The sequence below is a fragment of the Bidens hawaiensis genome, unplaced genomic scaffold (assembly GCF_021521415.1).
Source record: "Bidens hawaiensis isolate Kalapana, Puna unplaced genomic scaffold, B.hawaiensis_p1.1 tig00038618_1, whole genome shotgun sequence".
Classification (NCBI taxonomy): domain Eukaryota; kingdom Viridiplantae; phylum Streptophyta; class Magnoliopsida; order Asterales; family Asteraceae; genus Bidens; species Bidens hawaiensis.
In genome coordinates, this window is record NW_027496786.1 from 59,867 (window position 1) to 76,876 (window position 17,010).

General features: G+C 32.2%; 1 pseudogene; it reads left to right on the top strand.

Moving 5' to 3' along the window:
* Positions 1–16,776, top strand: part of LOC143590498 (uncharacterized) — a 29,281-nt pseudogene extending 12,505 nt beyond the window's left edge.
* Positions 16,777–17,010: the final 234 nt, after the last annotated feature.

Here is a 17,010-nt window from a genome sequence, read left to right on the forward strand (position 1 = left end):
GTAACCCTCCCCGACACCCTACTCCGCCGTACCTCTGTCGTTTTACGTTTAATTATAGTTTGTGGATAGTGATTTGTTGTTCTGTGATGTTATTAGTTTTTTTTTTTTTAATTTTGGGATTAATAAATGTTGTGGTTAACTGATTCTTAACAAAATCATGATAATTAGGTCAATTTTAGTTATGTAATAGTGAAAGGATAAGTTGTCGTAGTTTTGATTTCAGTTTGTTTTTGGCAGAGTTGAGTATGTGAGACTGAGAGAATCATATTTAGGGTCTAGCTTTTTAGTGTTTAGTATTTTTAGGGTTTTGTCTTAAGGTTAAGGTTCAACGAGCTGGTTCCAACACTGCTGTAAAGAGTTCACTTGGAGTTCTTCGAGTCATTTCCCTTTGGTTCTCCTATTTTTTTGGAGTTTCCTGATCAGCCCACCATTTCCTTTATATTAGGCTGACGGTTCTGTGATATTTGGAATTGTTCTTCATTTTTCGGACTGATAACTGTTTTGATCAACAGGTTGTAATACAATCATGATAATTAGGTCAAAGTTTTGAAATAGTGAAAGGGTAAGATGTTTTTGTAGTTTTGATGATTTCAGTTTGTTTTAGGCAGGGTTTCTTTAATTATGGGACTAATAACTGTTGTCTTTAACTGATTTTAACACAGTCATGGTAATTAGGTCAATTTAGATATCGAGTATTGTAACATTAAGATGTTGCTTTAGTATTGATTTCAATTTGTTTTTGGCAGTGAAGTATATGAGAGAATGATGTATCCACTAGTGACAGACTTTTTAAAGGGAAAGAGCGGAATGCTTGCTGCCATGGGACCTAGTGGATCTGGTAAAACTCACTGTTTTTGGAAGTACTAGACAGCCTGGTATGGTTGCTCTTGCTCTTCGCCAAATATTTTCAGAGAACGAGATCAGTAGATCCAAATGTTCAAGGTCATTTGTTAAATGATAGTTTCATGATTCATGTGTTTATCTTCGTGTTCTGTTGATAAGTATAAGTGTATAATCATGGTTTGTTATATTGTTGCAGGACTTTTCATCTATCGATGTTCGAAATATACTCAGAGCGAGGAAAAGGGGAAAAGATTATGAATTTATCACACGAAGGAGGTGATTTATTCATGCAACAATCAAATATTAAAGGTCTCAAAGAGGTTGTTTAACTTTCATTATTATATTATTATCCCATATGTTCATCTCCTGAATTTACGCATCTTTCTTGAATCTACCTGAAATAAAATAGGGATACTAAAAGTGTTCAATTTGTTTTTATAATGATGCACACAGGAGGTCATTCATGATGTTCAACAAGCTGAATCCTTGATTGCAAGTGGAATGTTAAAGCGTTCTACTGCTATGACAAATTCCAATATTCAGTCGAGGTACATGGCAGTGGTCATTTGTTTGTTAGGAAGTAATATTATTTCTACTGTCAACTTTTTTGTAATTAACTGTGATATTCGCTTGTATCTTTAGATTGTCCCAGTCGTTCACAGTGCATTATAAACATTCGCTGTGACCTTGATAACCTTGATGAAGATCAGTCTTACACTGCTGTATTGACCATAGTTGACCTTGCTGGAGCTGAAAGAGAAACGAAGACTGGAAATCAGGTGCCTATTATTACTGCTTTTAGTTTTGTTATTTCACATGTTAGGTGCTGTTTGTTTTTCAGAGGTAAAATGTCAGAAGACTGCGAAACCACATCTGCCAACATCTGTAGCAGAAGAGGTGGACCAAAACTCTGCAGTCTGCAACAAGAAGACTGTTTGTTTTTTAACATCTGCAGACTGCTAAAATAAGCTGAAATTTAAATAATTAAAGAAAAATAAGTAGTATAAACGATGATGGTTCGGGTGAAATATATGACTCAAAAATCTTCAAATACCATCATCTATAAATATCAAAAGAAACTAAAACTTGAAATTCATCAATGATTTAATAATCACTATAAAGAGGCTCAGACCTATCGAAACATTGGTGCAAAAGGTTCAAAGTGCCATGGCTGCAAGGGTACCTGCCATCCTGCATTTTTGCCACGCCAGGCACATATCCTGAGCTGATGTTAACTCGAACAACATTAGATCATCACAGCCACAAACCTGATTTCATATTTCAAACAACCATCCAAAAAACCCAAATCAAATGTCAATCGACATCGACAGAGGCGGCAACCGGCGTCAGAAACCGTGGATTTAAAAGCCATCACTTCCCCACACCGGAGTACAGCCACCACACCGAATCCGGTAACAATCAGAGGTCATAAACCCTAGATTTAACAACCGTAATTTCCCAACATCGGTGAGCTGCCACCACCACACGATCGCTGCCTAGGGTTCGTAAATCAAACCCAGTAACAATCGGCGATGATGGCGGCAATAGATAGAAAAACACAGCCATAAACAAAGATTATGGTGACAACAAATGAAAAGAATAAAATGAAGTGTGGTGGAGTCATCAGTAGCAACTTGGCTCATCACTTCTGGGAGAAGAGGTTAAAGAAGTAATAATACCAACACTTCTGGGAGAAGAGGGCGCGCAGACGTTTTTTAATGAAACGTCTTCGAAAAAACAAACACACTGCAGAGCCCAACGTCTGCGCGCCCTCTTCTCAGTGCAGACAAAAGAGGTGGAGAAGTCCTTCTGAGGAAAAACAAACAGCACCTTAGTTGAAAACTTGAAATATCTGCAATGTGTATACTGTGATTGCTCTATGTTCATATCAAGTACTGGATGTGCCTTTTTCGGGTGTAACTAATTTTGTTACTGGTTATTTGTGTGTGCTCATTTTTGATTTAGAATCTTGATTGCTTTTTATGTTTTTGACAGGGAGCTAGATTACTGGAAAGCAATTTTATTAATAACACATCTATGGTTTTTGGATTATGTTTGAGGGTATGCATCAAAACTTTAGTTATAAAATGAAAATATTATATTTACTTTGCTTACTTTATTTTCTCTCTCTTGCTATATATACAAGTGTATACACACACTTTGCATTCTACAATTTAACACTGATTAGGCTTGTAAATGAACCGAATCGGACATGTACGTGTTTGTCTGTTTAACTCTAATTGAGCAAATGAATGAACACAAACAATTAAACGAACACAGTTTTGTTGTTCTTGTTCTTTTGTTAAGAAAAGTAGCGTCTTCGTGTTCATTAATGAAGACAAATTAACATAGATTAACAAACATAACCAAGCGAACACTAAACATGTACATCATTCTGTCAGGGGGTTAAAAATTTATTAAAATTAGCGCATTTAAAAAATGTAACTGAATATATGCACGAATGAATATAAACACATGTAAACTAACGAACATAAATGAACGTGAACAAGCGTAAATTAAAGAACATAAATGAAGTTCACGAACATAAGTAAACGAATAAGACTGTTCATTTGTGTTCGTTTAATTAAAAATGAGCGCAAATTTTTGTGCATATTGTTTGATAAATAAACAAATTTCTTGTCAAATGATTCATTAAACGTTCGGTTCGTTTACCACCCAATACAAATCTCTTTCATTTGTTGATAAACAGTATTTATAATAACCTGTGATTTACTAACTGTTTAATTTTCTATCTTTAGTCTTTATTAGAGCACCAAAGGAACCCTAAGAAACCTTTACATAAGCATTTCCAAAATTCAATGGTAAGCCCTTGCATATTAGTTTTGGTTAAAGTTTGTTCTTATTGCTTTATATTTTTTTGGCATAGTTTTTGAGACACCATCATTTTGTATTTTTTGCCAGTTAACAAAATATTTGCGCGATTTCTTAGAGGGAAAAAAGAGAATGGCGTTGGTATGCATCTTTATTTCTAGACATGACAAAATGTTTGATCTGACAATTTAATGTCATGTCATGATACTATGAATTTCTTTTATTTTTGTGTTACAGTTGGTTGGCTAATTAATTACTTTTTGTAGATATTAACAGCCAAACCAGAGGAAGAAGATTATCAAGATACATTGTATTTATTGAGACAAGCTTCCCCCTTCATGAATATAAAGTATAAAACTTTTAATGTTTGTTTTTGTCATTTTTGACTATTTGAAGTCAACTCTAAATATCTCATTCAATGTTTCTGTTTTAGGTTTGAGCGTATTGAAGAACAGCCAATAGGCAATAAAAGACGGATCCAAACGTTGCCAAAAGCTGAAGTAACTAAAAGAATGAAGCTCAGTAGTAATGAAGTTTGCATGGTATCTTTCATTCGTTTTCCTACTTAACGTTTGAATGCTTATTAGGGTTGTATGGGTTGGTTTTGGGCTTAAACTGGACCGAAAACCAAAACTTCTGTTGATGAGTTTTAAAAATCGTTTGGTTTTGGTTTTGCCATTTGGGCTTAAAATTTATACTACGAAAAATAATGAGTTTGGGCCTACATCTTTTCATTAGTTAGTAGTTAATTGAATATTTTACATTTGGGCTAAAAATTTGGATTGCATTATATATAAGATTTTTTGTAATTTACTTAGTTCAAAATTTAAAATGAAAATTCATAATCTGGTTCTGTTCTTTTACAGTTTTAGTTACTTGCGAAACCAAGACAAACCTAAAGTTTGATTTTTATTAAAACATAAAACCAACCCGTCAGTTTTTGTTTGGGTCCGGTTATTTTGGTTCAAAGTTTTCAGTTTCGGGTCAGCCTTTTGGTTTTTTGCGCACTCCTAGCTTACATATTTGAACATTTAAATTGTTTTGCTACTTTTTTAAATGAATATTGCATACTATTTTACTTTCGCATTGTTAACTTTCTTTTTTCAGGATAATGAAGTAAAGGGCGATATTCTTGATCAGCCTCATAAAGAAGGTTACACAAAAATTAGATTCCTTATTTTTTTATTGTACTTACGTGGCACCATTTTTTTAGTGTTTTAAGGTTGGTTTGCTGTTTGGACAGAACTTATTTCAGAGCCAGACAAAGATGTCGAAACCAGTGAATCATCATTTCAGTTTCCAGTTGATGTTAATATAAAAGCAAACAAGAAAAAAGTTACTAAGGAAAGTGTCATTAATCAAGCTAATACAGCTAGGGAGAATCGGATTCTTTCAAACTTTTCTAAAGCCTTGTGGAAAGTTTTGAAAGAACACAAGAACAAGTTAGAGGTAATCTTTTTTACTGACAATTGCACATGAACAATTTAAACGGACATAATTTTTTTGTTCATGTTTGTTTGTTAAGTAAATGAACGTGTCTGTGTTCGTTTATGTATGTTTGTTAACAGTTTAAGCAAACTGTTGACGGACACAAACAGACGTAAACAAACAAACATAACTTAACACAGATAAATGAGCATAAACAAACTTAATTGAGTGAACTACCAAATAAATGTAATCATGATTGTTAATCGGTTAGGCCTTAAAATAGTAGAAGTAGACTAAATTGTGATAGTCTTATAAAGTTTAAATGGGTGTATATATATACGAATGAACATAAAAAATCGTAATTTAACAAACATAAATGAACACCGATGGACAAACATAAACAAATGTAAAGTTATGAAAACATTCACGATTGTATATGAAACGAACGAGGCATGTGTTCATAATCGTACTTTTAACTAAAAGATACAAAAGTGTTGCTCGTGCTCGTTTGTCCGTTTATTAAATAAACGAATGTAAATTAACATAAAGGAGCAAACATAGAAAAACGTAAACGAACAAACGCATGTGAATTTATAAAAATGAACGACACATGTGTTCATTTCGTTCATTTAATTAAATGAACCAAAATTGTTGTTTGTGTTCATTCTTTTACTAAATAAACAAACATAAATGTACTTTCCGTTGAATGATTGACTGAGCATTTAGTTCGTTTACAGGCCTAAATCTTGTATAGTTCATAGGTTAATAATATTTTTAAATATGTATCACAGGCCAGTGAAAATGAAGCTAATGTTTTAAGACATAATCTTACTGCTGAAAAAGAACGGTTGCTGCACTGGAATCTGAACTCAACTTGATGAAGGCTTCATGCTTATGTGGAAAGGTTCCCAAAGTTCTGTACTGTTTACTTAAACATATAATATACTTTTATTTTACTTTTCTTATCATTTTTTTCAGTCTAATGCACAAGTATCTTCACATTCCAACAAAATGAAGTGCATTAAGAAGAAACAGATAGCTACTGATCCTGTAAGCCTACACACTTGTTTTCATTTCGTAGTATTTGTAATGGGCTTCTTTTAACTTAGCTGATTTGAATTAAAATCTATATTCAGGTCACTGCTTCTGTTCCACTAGTTTCTGATTGTTTCAACACGGTCAACTTAGAAAACCAGGTTTGTAATTTGAGTTTGGTTTTCCAAGGTTTGAATAATAGTACAAGTTATCTTATTATCTTTATATAGCTTCAGGTTGATGCACAAGTGTTTTGTTCAAATAATTGTGAAGAAACTGTGGACACTAGTGTGATATCTAACATCAATGTAAGTCACTTATTGTTGTAGGTTATGTTTGTATTAGAGGTGGTAATTTTTATAAGTTAGTACTTTTACACTATATAATTTTATTCATAACATTGTTATATTATTTAGTTATTTTTATCATAGTTTTATATATAATATTGAATTTATTATAAATATATGTTCAATAAACATTATATAAATAATAGGCTTGTTTAGTTTCGCTAGCTGGCTCGAGCTTGATAAGTGAAGCTCATGTACAGGCTCGTTAATTAACAAGTTTACTTTTTGGCTCAAGTTTGTCTAAGCTCGGATAACTCAAGCTTTTAGTGAGCTGTTCCCGAGTAGCTCTTGAACGGCTTGGCTTGTTTACACTCGTACTTACAATCATCTAAACCTTTTTACGTAAAACGTTAGAATGACATAATATTACTCTTTATAATTATAATATGGAGTAAACAGTGTTTCCAATCAACTCAACCTGGCACTCATAAAATGACATGTTTTGATACGGGACATGGTTTTGATACAATACCAACTCGAATGTCCTTTATGTTGCTACATCTACTATGTTTTATGCGTTCTTTTCGATGATGACAGTTATTTTGTTATTTATTAGGATACAAGCTCGGTTGAAGTTGCGTCGACATCGTTGAATGTTCAGAGTTTTGAAGAACATAACAACGAGGTATATCATAATTGTGATGGTTTGGATAGTCTATTAAGTTTATAAATAGAAACTGCTGTTATGGTGTTATAACAATTCTTAACTAATAAGTTTTTCATTGTATTGATGCACAAGTGTTTTGTTCAAATAATTGTGAAGAAACTGTGGACACTAGTGTGATATCTAACATCAATGTAAGTCACTTATTGTTGTAGGTTATGTTTGTATTAGAGGTGGTAATTTTTATAAGTTAGTACTTTTACACTATATAATTTTATTCATAACATTGTTATATTATTTAGTTATTTTTATCATAGTTTTATATATAATATTGAATTTATTATAAATATATATTCAATAAACATTATATAAATAATAGGCTTGCTTAGTTTCGCTAGCTGGCTCGAGCTTGATAAGTGAAGCTCATGTACAGGCTCGTTAATTAACAAGTTTACTTTTTGGCTCAAGTTTGTCTAAGCTCGGATAACTCAAGCTTTTAGTGAGCTGTTCCCGAGTAGCTCTTGAACGGCTTGGCTTGTTTACACTCGTACTTACAATCATCTAAACCTTTTTACGTAAAACGTTAGAATGACATAATATTACTCTTTATAATTATAATATGGAGTAAACAGTGTTTCCAATCAACTCAACCTGGCACTCATAAAATGACATGTTTTGATACGGGACATGGTTTTGATACAATACCAACTCGAATGTCCTTTATGTTGCTACATCTACTATGTTTTATGCGTTCTTTTCGATGATGACAGTTATTTTGTTATTTATTAGGATACAAGCTCGGTTGAAGTAGCGTCGACATCGTTGAATGTTCAGAGTTTTGAAGAACATAACAACGAGGTATATCATAATTGTGATGGTTTGGATAGTCTATTAAGTTTATAAATAGAAACTGCTGTTATGGTGTTATAACAATTCTTAACTAATAAGTTTTTCATTGTATTAATCAGGAAAACAATGTTTTATGTGAATATGTTGTGTTTGATAAAGAAGATTTGATTGAATTTGGAGATTCAGAGTTCATCAATAACATAGCAGGTTAGATTTTCAATTATAGCTCCTTTTTTGTTATTTTTATGCTTATTTTATAAGTTTTTTTTTACTTTTGTCTAAATTGCTTGTAATCATACTTTAGAGACGGATGTTAATGATTTACTTGGAGATAAAGGCCAAATGAAACACGAGGAAGAAGAAGAGGAGGAAGACCAAATCAAACTGGAGGAAGAAGAGGTTTGTTTGATCTTTTTAGTGTGTTCAGTTGGAAAATATTGTGCTTTTTAATATGGCAACCTTTGTCATTTATTTTTCATATTAATTTCAGTTAGTTGCACAAGATTCATCTTCGGAAGTTAGTGAATCAGAGTGCTTTCAGAAGCCAGATGTATTGGGTGACACTGTAAGCATTGCAGTTATATTCTTTATATATGTTTGTTATTTGTAAATATGCTTTCAATGAAGTTATATTTTAATGAAGATTTCTAACCCTAACTGAAAACTATCAATATTGCTCAGGTCACTACGGATCATGAAATAAGTCCTTTTCGAGTGATACTGAAAGACACTGATCTTGAACATTTCGAAGAACAGAGTAAAGAGGTATATCATAGCTAGAAATGGTTATTTATGGGTCGTTTGTTACAATTAAAGTTGATAGTTTTGTTATTATATGAAGCAGAAAGTTGATGTTGATCATGTTTTAAGTCCAAATGTTGTGCTTGATAAACAAGAATTCAAGGAAACTGAAGAAAGAGTGACTAATGGAGAAGTAAGAGGTTCAGGTTAGAGATCCGACCTGATCTTATGTTTTGTGAATATTTGATTACTTTGTTTTTTAAGCTATAGGCTTTCCAATGACTATGATTACCAACTGATTGGTAATTTAATCACTTTAAAGTAGTATCATGGTTGCTAATTTGACTAAACTAGATGAAATGTTGTAATCAATGTGGTTGTTTGAATACAATTATGCCATTGTAATACATTTGAGATGGCTTTCAACATGTTTTCTTATTTTTACGCATTTGAACAAATTGTATTAAAAACAGCAATACGAAACTTAAAAAGTTCAGTGATTGCTATTTCTAAACATAGTTCGTACAGTGTTGTTGGACATTGTTTTTTTATCAAGGGTCTTCATATGTTTGTGTTAGGTTCAGTTGGGTCAATGTTCGTTTTTATTAAGGTTTCTTTTAATTTGCTTAATTTGTAGGTTGTGATAATTTAGAGTCAACTGTTTGCGATTCAGAGTTACATCTACATGGAGAAAATAGGTCTTCATTTGTGAAGGAAGACCGGTCAGAACACGAGGAAGATGTTAGTTTGATTTTTAACGATATCAAATTACACATAACTGTGTATTATAGAAATGATAATTTTATTATTGGTTATTTACTTTGGTTGCAGGCAAAAGCACAAGTTTCATCTTCACATCTCTGTGAGTCTGATTGTGATGAAAAGCAGGATATATTGGATGACACTGTAAGTAAATACACCTTTTTAATAGTTTTAAAACTTATAGATATATGCATATTTAATTACACAAATAATCTGAATGATTGATGATGAATGCTATTTCACTTCTGATTAGGGAATAAGTTTTGTTGAAGTCATATCTAGTGATCTTGGAAAGTTTGAAGATCGGAGTAAGGAGGTAAAGTTTATTGCTAGAAATTTTTATTAATGGTGCATAATATCCAAATTTGATAATGCTACTTTATTTTGATCAGATACTTGATCTTTCTTCAAATGCTGTGTGTGATAAACAAGAGCTGAAGGAAGTTGAAAAAACAAAAGCTGATGGAGAAGTAACAGGTTCGAGAATCCAACCAGACCTCATGTGTTTCTTGTTTCATTGATTGTTTGTACAGTGTTGTTGGACATTGTTTTTTATAAAGGGTTTATATATATATATATATATATATATATGTATTAGGTTATGTAGGGCCATTGTTTGTTACATTAAGGTTTTTTCTTTACTTTGCTTAATTTGTAGGCTGTGATAATTTAGAGTCAACTGATTGTGATTCAGAGTTACATCTACATGGAGAAAATAATTTTCCATTTGTGAAGGAAGACCAGTCACAACACGTGGAAGATGTTAGTTTGATCTTTAATGATATCAAATTACACATTATTACTGTTTTAGTTAAAAATGCTAATTTTGTTTTTTTTTTCTGGTTACCTATCTTGGTTTCAGGCAAATGCACATGTTTCATCTTCACATCTGTGTGAGTCTCAGTGTGATGAGAAGCAGGGCATATTGGATGACACTGTAAGTAAATACTCCTTTTCAACAGTTTTAAAACTTATAGATATACACATATTTAATTACACGAATAATCTGAATGATTGATGATGAATGCTATTTCACTTCTAATCGGGGAATACGTGTTGAAGTCATATCAGGTGATCTTGAAAAGTTTGATGATCAGAGTGAGGTAAAGTTTATAGATAGAAATTGTTATTTAATGGTTGTGTGTGATAGTTTTACTTTATTTTTTTTATCAGATACTTGATCTTTCTTCAAATGCAGTGTGTGATAAACAAGAAATGAATGAAGTTGAAAAAACAGAGGCCGGTGGAGAAGTAACGGGTTAGAGATTCAACCAGACCTCATGTGTTTCTTGATTCATTGATTGCTCTATGTATTTACATTAACATTTAATAACAAATAATATTTCATTTAGTATATTTTTTTGTCATGATAATCGTTTAATAATTAACCTGATATATCGTTTGCTTTTTGTAGTTGCTGATGAAGTTTCTTCTTCTGTGGTGGAAGTACAACAAGAACCTAAAGAAAAAGAGGTTAGTTAAACATTTAATTATCTATTTTCTTGAAATTGTATATGCTATATTGTTTCATTGTTTTTATGTCACCTAAAAACATGGTTGCCGGTAGGGGTTAAAAGTATACTTGTGCACTGAAATTAATATTTAGTGAATATTTTACCGTGTAACAGACATTATTTTGCTTCTGCTTACCAATATGTGCATGGAAAACATATTCAAGATTTTTGTCGATACCTGAAATCTGAATGAACAAACACGGGGTAATACTGTTGATGGTTTTTGTTTACTCTCTGCCTTGTCCACAGCTTGAAAGACATGTAATCATTGATTTGCAGCTATATGACACTTGCTACTTTTTTTAGTTTAGATATACGTGTTTTTTCATTGCTTAACGGTTGCATGTATGTTTTTTTTAAAAAGCAATGCTTGAGTTTTAGGAAACAATGTTGTATTTTGTTGTTTAATGAAATATAAGTATCTTAGTTTCCTGCCATTAGTGTTGTTGTTGTTGTTGTTATTATTGTTATTAATTGTTTTTGTGACCAGGTAAATGCCCCAATTTCTTCATCAGATCTTGAGGGATCAAAGTGTGTTGGGAACACACAGCTTATAGATTTAACTGTAAGTAATTCTGTTCATTTATTTATGTTTGTTTGAACTATTATCCAATCTTGATCCGTTTACCTACATAAAGATCAATTCGAGTTTTATTTATCTTTATGTAGTAAAATGACAGTTTTGTTAAACAGTAAAACTTCTACACTTCTAATGTTTTAAGTAAAAATTTCGGTATTTTAGTTTTTTCTACTAAAAGGGTAAATGGACAAAAATACCCTTATGTGTTGTGCAATCGACTTTATTTAACATAAAAATCTATTTCTAATGTGTCAAATGACCTTTTATAATAAAAAAGAATTCTAAATTTAGGTATTTTGGACGAAAATACCTATGTGCCATGCACGACTTTAGTTAACAGAAAAATGAAACGCCCGTTAGAGGAAAGAACGAAAACTGTGACAAAATATAAACAGAAAGGATGATCCCAGTTATTTCTATAGTTTAAGGACGAAACTTAAAATTTGCTGTATATCTAAAAGACTAAAAGTGTAATATAAACCTTTCATTCTAGCTTACCTTACAGACCAATATAGTATCTATATTTAACATGCTCTATCTCCGATTTCAGGAGTCCCCGGATCAACAGCTGGTCATACATGAAGATGTTATCAGTTCTCAAAGCTGCAATGCTAGTATATTGCCAGAGATGCCACATGTGCAACCCTCCCAACCATTACCAGCCGTGAAACCAAAAAGGTAAGGCCTTTTTATTAGCAAAAGTTTAGCCCTACAGGTGTCAATTTGATTTAATGAATCAAAAGTTTGTTGGTATTTTAACATTTTTTAAAACAAAACACAATTTACTTGAGATTCATACAACACAGCCTAGATCAAACTATATTATATTCAAACAAATGGGTTGAAATCGAGCCAGGGGTTATAATTCTTATTATCAAATTTATTTTGATATTAGAAACATTTTTATAATTTGTGTATTCTTTTAAAGTCAGTATATATGTTTTTTTGCAATTAGGAGGCTTCATCCTGCTTCATCTCTGATAAAGAATATAACCTCTTGATGATGCAACCACAATGCCAAAGGTACATAATATCTCATTTATTCAACTTTCAATAAGTGTGTGCATATATATTGTGTATTCTGGTTTGAATTTACTCCATAGGTTAAAAAGCAGCTTCTTTATTTTCTATTTATTTAACGGTTACTGTTTGAGCTATCTTCAAGCATAGTTATGTAACCATTTAATTAATTAATTTGAAAGTATGAGAGTGTATGTATGTTAGCATAATGTTTGTGAGTTGCATACATGCAGCAGCATCGTCATGGAAAAAGAGATGAAAATGAAGATGGTAGAATAAGAACACAAGGCAACACCGCTCTTCTACGCATCCTATTACGTCACCGAACACATATATCTTGGTATTGTGTGCGATGCTAACACAATTTTTGTATGCTTTTGGTAGCTATATAATATCTCTTTTTTGGTAAAGGTTCTTTTGTTTTCTTATTAGAAATGCTAATAAACCGTTAAATCCTACCAAACTGAAGCAGGTAACCCTTTGTGTTGGCTAATATCTTACTTGGGCTACTACGTAAGATGCCGAAACTTGTAGTGCAAGATAAAAGGTGGTTAATATAGATAATAAAAAGTTGGTTATATCTATCTAGTTATGATTCATGTCGGTCTAATGAATTTAGGTTAGCTATTAACCCATCTCAACAAATCTTATATCCATGCCATTTTGTTTATTAATGTCCCATTTAGCAATTGAGTTTTAGTTCAGCTTTGACCAATAAAAAGTCAACTACATCAGAAAACTCCAAATTGACTATTAATGTCCCATTTAACCTTCATATATTTATAATATCCTTATTTATCTCTTTGTCTTTTACAAAATAAGCCCTAAACCCGAAACCCGAAAACCTAACCCTAAACCTTAAACCCAAACCCTAAACCCTAAACGCTAAACATGAAAACATAAACCCTAAACTGATCCCTAAACCCTAAACCCGAACCCTAAACCATAAATAAAAAAAAAGCAACTTGTAGAAAAAGAAAATGAAATCCTTAACTTTATACTAATTTTGTAATTATATGATTTCAAGGGGTATTATTAAAGTTGGTTTTTCCAAGGGGGTATGATAAGCAACCACGGGGGTACGTTTAGCCTGACCCTTTCCAGCATATGAAATAAATGGCAAATGATCATTTTAAACCTCACTTTAAATGTACTATTCAAATTATGCAAATGATCATTTTAACCCTTTGCTTCGTTTTTATTTTTTAACTTTTACGAAAATTATGCAAATTCCATTTTTTCTAGCATTTCACCATGCCCATCTACTTGAAGCTCCTAGCAAACAATTGAAGTTGACTAGTTGCACAAACATGGTATTTTCAGGAACCGGAACCAGGAAGAAACTAGTTTAGGGTATGGTCAACAAAAGTCAAAACCAGATTTGGGTATAGTATGGTGTTTGGCCGGATTTTGACCGGGTTTTTTTCAGGTTTCAGGTAGACTTGGGCCGGGTCCTGACCGTGTATTAGTGGAACCGGTTCCACCGGGTTGGTTCTGGTTTTGGGGAGAAACCCAAAGCCCGGTCCGTACCTGCAAGTAGGGTGGGCTGGGTTTGGTCCGGAACCCGTTTTTTGGTGCATATCTACTATGACTCTTTACAGTGATTTGACAATAACTCACCCCAAGAGTTTTATATTATAAGTCTTCGGTACTCATGGGCCGAAAACGGGCTTAAAACAAACATCTAGATGTTTCGGTCGATTGGGCCGAACTCACACAAATATTTAATAGGCCTAATCCGTTCACTCTTTTAAAAATGATTCCCACAAAACGCTCGTTTCAAAACCAGAGTCTTAAAAGTAAAAGAAATAAATATAAAACAAACTAAACACAAAAACTATACTTTTAAAAAGACTCAATTTACCCTTTAGACAAAATTTGGGATCAAATCGTCCTAGGACTAATCAAGGGACATTTTTCAGCACACATACTTTGCTAGATCTGGTCCATTGTCGATATTGTTGTCCACTTAAATCTATGCCCATCATACTTACGTTGTGGTCCGTTTCTTAATGGTAATTGTAACAACTCAGGTTTTTGAATCTATATTTTTACCCGACTCGGTTCGATGTTCGGGTTATTTTATTTAAATAAAATGTATTACGTTTATCGAGTTTAAATTTATTAATATATTATTTTTTTATTTACCTATAATTATAACTTTTATGTTTTGATAGTTTTAACCTAAACTATAAACTTTATCCTTCTTTGTACCCATCCTCAAACATCAAAACATCAAGGACTAAAAAGGAAATTATGTTATAATCCATATTATCGAACTGGATATCCATCATCCAAACCAGAATCCATATTCATTTCTTGCACTCGATGGCTTAATCAGTCAACTTGGACCATAAGATTTGCGTTATTATTGATAATTGATCGTGTAAATATCTTGTGTTTGTTATTTTCAAACTGAGTAAACATGTTAGTTATATCAAATGTGATCGTTAATCCCGTAATAAACGAACTATAAACCCTAAATCCCTAATTCTATATAAACGTTGATATTCCAATTAAATTCACACATACAACCTTAAACCCGTCCCCAATAATAACCCTACACGTAATTGTATTCTTATCAACTCTTGACTGCTCGTTCATAACCTATAGCGCCGGCCCTGTTCTGCTTCTGTTCACCCAATTCCGATCAGCTTTCGAGGTAATTAAACACATGGATAGGTTCGCGATGATTTGTTCTTCATTAACCCTATGGTTAATTTGATTAAGTGTAACAGATTTCATCAAATTAACTTCTAGGGTTTGGTTATTCAAAACTGGTTATTTCAGTTCGTGTTTTTATATAATGGTATCTGGATTTTGATTTTATGTCGCTGTAGCCCAGCTGGTTATTACGTTTGAGTCAGGAAGCGTAGGTCGCGGGTTCAACCCTTTGCACCCCGATATTTTTGGGTTTTTTTGTTATTAATTCTTTTTAAGCTTTTAATAATTATATTAATAATAATAATGACTAATAAATGATATTTTAATAAAAACCGGCTTTGTAATACTCGTTTAACTCTCTTGTTCGTTTTCGTGTATATACATATAAGCAAATATGTATAATATATATATATATATATATATATATATATATATATATATATAGTGAAAAGATCCAATACACTAATGCCTTAACGTACATTACGTACGCGAATCCATGTTTTCACGAATCGATCCATGAAATCACATCCAAACATCTCGGAATCGTCAATACATATCCAATCAATCATTTATTCACCGAAAAAAACAGTTTTGGATTGTTAATCAATCAATTTTTCACTTTTTTCACGAATACCGTTTTTTGAGCGTTTGCTGAGCGTTTAAATTTTGTGAGCGTTTTCTGAGCGTTTTAAGTTTTTGCCTTTGTTTTTTTCCATGGAGCGTATCGGGTACCTACCGTACGTTAAGGCATTAGCGTACAGTAACTGCACCACACACATATATATATAATAACTTAAAAACTAATATCTGTATAAATATAACAATCAACTAAACTATCTATATTTATAAAATTTAAAATTTAAATGTAATATTTTCCAAGATATGTTTTCATGAATCAAAATAATAATTTTATAATAAATCTTTATATAAATATAATAGTTATTATAATATTAATTTGTTATTGTTTAACACTAGTTGTTGTAAGTGAATCCTTACTTAAGCGTATCCATTACTCTCGTTTCTCTTAGACTTTAACGTTCGCGTGTGACTTTTCCTGCCTTCTCATTATCTTAATCAATTTTGTTCGTCTTTGAGGTGAGTACCACATTCCCCTATTTTACTTGTTTTCCACGTTTTTGGGACATATGCGTAAATTATATTTCTCATATATACTTATACACAAAACTGCAACTATTGTCTTATGTGTTAACAATTTATACCTTACTTTTATATGTGCTTACATGCTTTATGTGAACCACATTCGGAGAGGTCCAACATAATCTCAGAATACTATGATCATACGCCTGTCGTTATAGCTTTGTGCTTCTCGACATCTCAGTTATACTTGCTCATTTGGTTAATTTGTTATTCCCATATGACTTGTTGCAATTACTTTTTTTTATATATACTACAAGTATATTTAAACTGGTGTGTTGCTCACTCAACCTTGTGTTGACAAAACCACTTTATTTTTAACGCATATGCAGGTTATCGTTTGATGTGAAGATTAGATCAAGATTGGAAAGAAAACTTAAGATTAAAGATAGAGAACATTAACAAGACATTTGTTTCAATGGTTTATGTTTGTTTTGAGAACTATCTGTCTTTTGGATATTGTATTGAATACTTGTACTTATCTGGAATTAAATTAAATAGATATAGAAATTTCTAATATTGCATAATAGTACCTTGAGAGCTGTGGACAATCAGTTCACGCCCCAGCATTTCCGCCGTAGGTTGGGGTGTGACAGATCGGTATCAGAGCCGAAGATTTAAGATAGGTCGTTAGTG